Raw genomic sequence first — 7787 nt, forward strand, 5'->3', positions numbered from 1 at the left:
TATTCTTGTGTATAAACATGGTCATCATTCATGTATTTTGGAAACACTCTTAACCCATCCAGTCTGCATTAGACTAGGATAGTTGCATAAACCCTGACATAACTGATTACTTCCTAGAACAAGTCTCCTTTTATGCTATTGTATCCAAGCATCACTAGCTAGTATGTCTTCACTCTTGTATACAGACATCACCAGCTGACACCATTTCTCCTTCCCAAAATAACTTCCATTCTTTCTCCCCTTTCCTCACCCCTATAACCTTCCTTTCCAATTTTATATGTACATTGTTCAGGACTTAGATCCTGTACAATGCCTTTCAGAAGCCTCTCCTGCCCACCCTAGCCCCATAGGGTCTCCTTTTTCTCATTTCATTAGGCATTTATCATACTTAACCTTGTGTTTTCATTTATCATTAGCAAATCTCTATGCATTTTACCCAACTAGATAATAAGCATCTTGAAGTCAGTGGTTGTCTTTTCATCCTTTCAGTTTTCAGAAACATACATCCTCTCTCATTGTCTAGAGACCACAGGGCAAAGGCCCAGGTGATGTACGGTCAAGTTGGCCTAGAACCTACTGAGTAAACGCTCACCAGCTTCTGTGGTTCTCCTTATTGGTATCTGGGTTTTTCAAAATGACATATGATACATGCCCACTAAGCCACAGTACTTAGAATTTTCTTTCACTTTTCCCTAAGGTGGCAAATGTATTACTGTCCTTAAAAACTATATGTTTGTTTATACATTCATACAATTGGAATGGGGCATTGCAAATATTTCTCAGAATTTTAGGCAGTGAGAGTACCTATCTGAGATGCTGACTGATGGTAAATAATTGAGGAGAAAGAGTATTTCCAAACATGTATTCATATCCTGCTATGTACCAGAACCCACCTAGGTTGTGGAGTCAAGCTGTGAATAAGACACAGTTCCTGCCCTCATGAAACAAAGGCATTGAAGATATTTTGCTCTTGAAAAACTATGAACCCAACCTTGAAAGCTGAGAAAGAAAAGAAATATGAGTGGCCATTTGGAATTCTGGACATAAAATATATGCATCATGTATTTTATGCAGACATGCTATTACATTGGTTGCATAAAATGGGTTCTTTTTTATGATTCTTTTATGGATCGGCCATAGACTATGCAATGCAAGTGGCATATAAAAGAATAATGGAAGAGACGAGACCTGACTAAATAAATCCCTGAAAGCTTTATTTTAAACATTCTGTCGTGAGAAGATATTTCCCTTGCACCATTTTTTTTTTGCTTCTGTTCTTTTCTAGGTCATCAGAAATGAAAATATATTAGGAGAATGGCATGTGTATTAAAAATCTTTGCAATATCTCCAAGTCAACACTAGACCATTAAAAACCTAAAGGAAATACTCAAAATGAATACATTGGGGGAAGAGTACTGAATAACATTTGGAAAACCAGAAAGTATCTACCCATTTGTCTGGACTGGTATCTATTGCTGTCGTAAGAACCTGAAGCCAAACAAATGAGACGATTTGTAGTGACAGTTTTCAGATTGTATTCATGCACATTGTGAACCCATAATGAGTATTGGATAATTCTCATGGTAAATACCATGGCAAGGTCCTGCAGATTAAATAAAATGAGGGGGCTGAAGTAGGCAATATGTACCGGAAACTTGGGCTCATATGTATGACACAACAGGCTGCAGATGTGTCATTTCCATGACATGATATAAAGTAACTCCTCATTCTTAGAAATTTCTAAGCCACAGTGAACGATAGATGGATGTGTGGGAGGTAGAATCAGAATGCTCTATGATAAAAATGAGGTATTGATTCTCTGAGATTTTAATTTAGATTAGTTCACTTAGAAAAAGTAATAAATTGAAATGTACTCAACACAGCTCACATTCGAAATGACTTATCAGGATTCCGAAACGAACCTTAGGCAAGCAATAATTTAACTGTAGCACTCACTCTAGTTGCCCATGCTAAAATATAGCATCTTTGTGAAATAATTTGGACAAGAAAGAGACAAGGAGTATATCTCTGAATGACAGATGGGAGCTTGAGCTTCAGTGCCAGGAGAAAAGATGGGGAAAGAAGTGGATATAAGTGTCTGGCCATACTAAATTAGAGAGGCAAACATCTGAGCTATTAGAAAGGTGATTCAATGTGAGCTATGCCATTTATTTGCCCAATGCCTAGTTCAATTTGGTAGTTTCAGATGGTCAGGTAAAAGGCATTTCTGTACATAGAGTTGGATCTTTTTTATTCATATCTAGGTTTCTTGAGATTTTAATATGTTGATGTTCAGGTTCATTTGAAAAGATGTGTTCATCCAGTCTTTTTAGCCTTTTGTATATGCAATTAAATCAAATAGTACCTATAAATCTGCTAATGCAAAGCTTGGTCTATAGTAGGTTAATAATCATAATTATGAAAGCTGACAGTGTTCAGGCTCTTATTGTAAGCCAGACACTGAGCTCACCATTCTTATTGCATTTAATGTGGAGTTCAGAAAGCATTATGTCCCCTTTTGTGCAATCATGGCTCACTTTTCCACTTAGTTTTACATTTTTATACTGAAATTATGACCATAGAACTAGAAATCAATTAGTGTTTTCTTTGCAAACTACTAATTGAAGACTCTAGTATCGTTTCCTATGTATTTATTGTGCTCCATTGTCTTTTATGTTAATTCATGCTACATCCAGGATAAATATTTTGCTGTTCTTACAAAGCTTCCCAATAAAAGTATTTTTTCTTGCTGATCCTTTTTGGGGATATTTTTGGCTTTTAAAGATTCATTTTGTGCCCAGCTGGTGCGGCTCAGTGATTGAGAATCAATCTATGAATAAGGATGTTAAGTGTTTGTTTTTTTAAAATATTTTTTATTGATTTCAGAGAGGAAGAGAGAAGGAGAGAGATACAAACATCAACAATGAGAATCATTGATTGGCTGCCTCCTGCATGGCCCCTACTGGGGATTGAGCCTGCAGCCTGGGCTTGTGCCCTTGACTGGAATTGAACCTAGGACCCTTCAGTCCCCAGACCGATGCTCTATCTACTGAGCCAAACCAGCTAGGGCCAAGCTGTCAAGGTTTGATTCATGGTCAGGGCACATGCCTGGGTTGCAGGCTTGATTCCCAGTAGAGGGTATGCAGGAGGCAGCCGATCAATGATTCTCTCTCATCGTTGATATTTCTATCACTCCCTCTCTCTTCCTCTCTGAAATCAATAAAAATACTTTTTTATAAAAAAGATTCATTTTGTTACTAGGTGACCATTATGATGGTGTACACAATTTGTAGCACCCATCTTTGTTAACTGCCCTTAGTAAAAAATGACTTAGTTTCTGTTCTGGCTCTTTCATAATAGTTCAGCTTTCTCATCTCCACTTTAAAGAATTTCTCTTTTGTAGGTTCAATACTTACCTCCTTACAAGCGAAGTTCTTTTTATTAAAGGTATAGCTTCTGTAGCATCCTGAGACGCTTCGGGGGCCATTAAGCTTAATGAGTTAGCAATTTTTTTCCAAAGTGTATATGAGGTGCCTATTGAAGATAACTTGAACAGGCTCTCCTGATGTTTTACTAAGCAAATCTCTTTCCACAAAAGCTTTTGGGCTGAACTTTCCTTCTAGTCTAAGAGAAGCAAACTTTTCATCTCAAGTGCAGTGTAATGCATCCCATGCTGGATCTCTATTCTTGGGCTATTATAGAACCAAGCTATCTCCCTGCATAATGATGCAGTGACAATAGATAAATCCCCTTTCTCTCCAGTCAGGTTTTTTGTTTTTTTTTTCAAAGAATTCCATCATGAATGAGGATCATTTTTTCCCCTTTGAATGAGATTTTAAATTTCACACATATTTATCAAGAAACAGTCAAAGCAGAACAGGTCATTTTTATCACAAAGTTTTTTTTCTTCCCATGGAGCCTCTAAAAGCAAATCCCATGCAACCATCAGAGGACCTTTTCAGAGGTAAGTCTTCAAAGCATCCCTTTAGCCCAGTGGTTCCCAGCTCATAATAAAGACCCCAAAGTCCCTCACATCCTTTCCACCATATTTGAGGCTTCACAGGGAATTCCTGACCCCAAGGAAGAGGAGGCAGAAGCAAACTCCCTTCATAAAGAAGCTCTGGCTAGCTGGTTGGAGAGACATGAGCTCTTGGCCATGGAATGCAGCTCTGTGGGGCCACCTTCCTATCCTATATAATAAAAGCCTAATATGCTAAGCGTCCAGTCATCCAGTCATCCGTTCAACCAATCAAAGCATAATATGCTAATGATATGCTAAGGCCACTTAACCACTCACTATGATGTGCACTGACCACCAGGGGGCAGATGCTCTGACCAGTAGGTTAGCTTGGGGTCCAGATGATCAGGACTGAGCAAGACAAGCTGAAAATGCCCTGGAGCCCTCCCACAGTCCCTCCCCAGCTGGCCAAACTCCTGCATCCCTCCCCAACCCAGATCATGCACTGGTGGGGTCCCTCGGTCTTACCTGCACCCTCTCACAATCCAGGACCCCTTGGGGGATGTCGGAGAACTGATTTTGACCCAATCCCACAGGCCAGGCCAAGGGACCCCACTGGTGCATGAATTTGTGCACCGGGCCCCTAGTCATCTATAATGACAAAGGACCCCATTGACCTTCATCAGTCCTTCACTCTGATTCAGGTGCCAATGTTTCTAAAAGATATAGCCCAGCATAGAGCCTTCAGTTCTGTGAACTTGGTCTCCCACCTGTAAACTTAGCCGAGATCAGTATGGTGCACAAGTCCCTGTAGGACTTTGAGCAAGTTTCTTAACCTCTCTGCCACCCTCATTTGTAAAATGGGGACAATTTATTCACCTACCAAATATTTTTAAGTGTTTATTATGTGTCAGAAACTTATGTGTTTTAGGTACCAGGAATACATCAGTGACCAAAAATAACTCTCAACCCTACATTCGCTTATATTCTACTAAGAGGATTTAGAGAATTTAAGAAATTAAATGGATAAAGTATTACAGAGAAGAGCAAAGCAGGGAAGTAGACAGAGATGCAGGTGAGATTTGCAATTTTAAGTAGGGGAGCTTGGGCAGGTCTTTCTGAGACTCTGACCTTCTAGCAAAGACTGGAAGGAGATGAGGCGATGAGTCACAGAAGTATCTGGGGGCATGGCAAGGAAGTCAGAGAGCCAGGTTGGGGAGGATGCCTGATGTCCAGAAGAAGCAAGGAGCCTGAGGTGATGGGAGATGAATAAGTGAAGTCAAAGGCCTGCTGCAGGGACAGATTTGTCATCCTTTGTATACATTGGCCTTTACTTAGAGTAAAATGGAAGGCTATTACAAGGTTTTGAGCGAAGTAATACAATCTTAGAATTTAAAAGGATCTGACCATTGGTTTGAGAACAGGAGGAGACAAGGGTGATTCAGGACAGAAGCAGGAAGATAGCTTAATAGGTGACAGTAGTTAAGTGGAGATGATGTTGGAGAGGGCCAGGAGAGAATGAGAAATTGCTGAATTCCAGGTGTATTTTGAATGTAAGATCAGCAAGACTTGACAGTTATGATACATGATGTGAGGAAAAGAGAGGCATTGAGAATGACATTAACTTGAGCAACGAGACATATGAAGAAGCTAATGAGTCAGAGAAATCTGCAGAAGTAGCAGGTTCATGGGGGAGGACAGGAGTTTGCTTTTGTACATGTTGCTTAAAAGGCCAAGTTGACTTTCAAGTAGAAATATTGACATTAGATAATGATAGTGCTTATTACTCTGCATGGTTGGGAGGATTAAATGGGCTTTATCATCTAGCCCTGCCTGCTTCTCCAGTCACATCTGCCACCATATTTTATCACCCACCCAGGTGTTAGCCATGTTGAACTATTTTGTACTTTCTCATCTCCTTATCTTTGCACATGTGGTTTCCCAAGCAAGGATGATCTCATCTTCTCTTCTTGCCCACCCATTTTATTTATTCTGCACATTTCTTATTAGCCAATACTTAAAGTAGTTGCTTCCACGTTCCCTCTTCTTCTCCAGTTCTAAAAGAAACAAAATTAGTATTATTTATTGAAGACAAACCAAATATCACCTCCTCCAGGCAGCCCCTCCAGGATCTCTCTGGGTTTAGTTAAGAGACATCTTCCTATGAGCACTTATAGGCATGTCTGGAGCTTTAATGACAACCTTTGTAATAGTTACTATTAATTAATAACTAATTACTTAATTATCATTGTACTTATTGATTTCTGTGAATCTCCCCTGGTAGGCTACCAGCCTTATAGAAGGGGAAATTGTTCTATTTCATAATAAGTATTTAATAAATATTTGCTGAATGAATGAGTCAGCGGGTGAATGTTCTATATGGCAGAAATAAAATGGAGAAATCATCCCTTGAAAGGAATTTTTGTAAAAAGAAACTTTGTCATGAAATTGACTTAAGGAGCAGCAGATCTTGAGTGGTCATCTTTGCTGAAGCCTTTCCTCGCTCAATCTGTTCAGCCGGGTGCTGGCACAGTGCCTGGCACAAAGAGACATTTATTAGAATGGATGCTAAAAATGACTCACAAAGAAAAATTCTTCCTCCCCAGTCTGTGTACCTGGTGAGGATTAGTCACCAGAATGAAATTTGGAACTTGAATTTCAACCACTTTGATCAAAAGTACTCTTCAGAATTATTTTCTATCAGTAATGTTATCACAAGCTTTAAGAAAGAACTTACTCTTAAACATTTCTTAGAAGTGCCAGGCACCAAGGCCACCTGTCAGCTTTGACTTGCCAAAATCATAGTTAAGAAGCAAATGCTTCTGTAAACAGCAGCTGCCAAGCATTTATGAAAATGGGCTCAGGGTGTTCTGATGAACACTGAGCAAAAGCTACCATCCCTCCCTAAATGTGCCATGTTCTCTCCCTTGAGCCACTCTTCTACCTAGAATGCCCCTCTCCTTCACCTGGTATCACTTTTCCAAGGAGTTTGTCTTTGATCTTCCAGGTACATGTGGGGCCCTTCCTAAGTGTTCCCAAAGCACCTCACACGTCTCCCTGTAAAAGCAATGATTCCTCTTCACCATCTGGTGTTGCTTAGTTGCCTATATCTTCCCTTTGTTGTAACTTAGCACACTTCCCCCCAAGACTGGAATATTGGAAGCACTCAGTAAAGATTCATGAAATGCACCAGTAAGTTAGATGGATGGGGATGATTGGAAAATCATTGGGCCTTTTGACAGGATTGACTTACATGGAGGGTTCTAGAAATATAACCAGAAATCACACTTCATCTATCCTGCTATTTAACCTGGACCAATCCCATTAATATGCCCTAGTAAAGTCACCATAGCTGAGTCATGCTATTATACAATTTCTTAAATCTCTTTTAAAAGGTATAGCTTGCCTTAATTAGAGGATGAGAAGACCTAAGCCCTGTAGTCTCTATTTTATAGTCTTCAAGGTTTTCAAATGGTGAATAAGAATATATGACTTTCAGATTTGACAACCTCATTTTATCTCCTGTTAGAAAATGTCATAACCACTCCCAGAAATCTTCAGTCATTCCTGGGACTTCCATTTGTGCTGAGATTGTCTCACCTCTTTTTTTTTTTTTACCCCCTTCGTTATACAGGTGCATTCTAAACTACAATTTGGGGTAGAATGAGGGAACCATGGTGGATTTAGTCAGATTCCTTTTTCTGAATGTTCATAAAGCTTCCAGAAACACGTCTGGGCAAACCTGTCTTAGTGTTTCTCTGCTAAGATCCTTTATGTCCACAGTAACTAATGTATGAAGTCCTTGAAACTACTGAACTCACATTAGTTG

Source organism: Myotis yumanensis, unplaced genomic scaffold (assembly GCF_028538775.1).
Source record: "Myotis yumanensis isolate MYYU_CA2020_CCGP unplaced genomic scaffold, mMyoYum1.0.hap1 SCAF_15, whole genome shotgun sequence".
NCBI lineage: Eukaryota > Metazoa > Chordata > Mammalia > Chiroptera > Vespertilionidae > Myotis > Myotis yumanensis.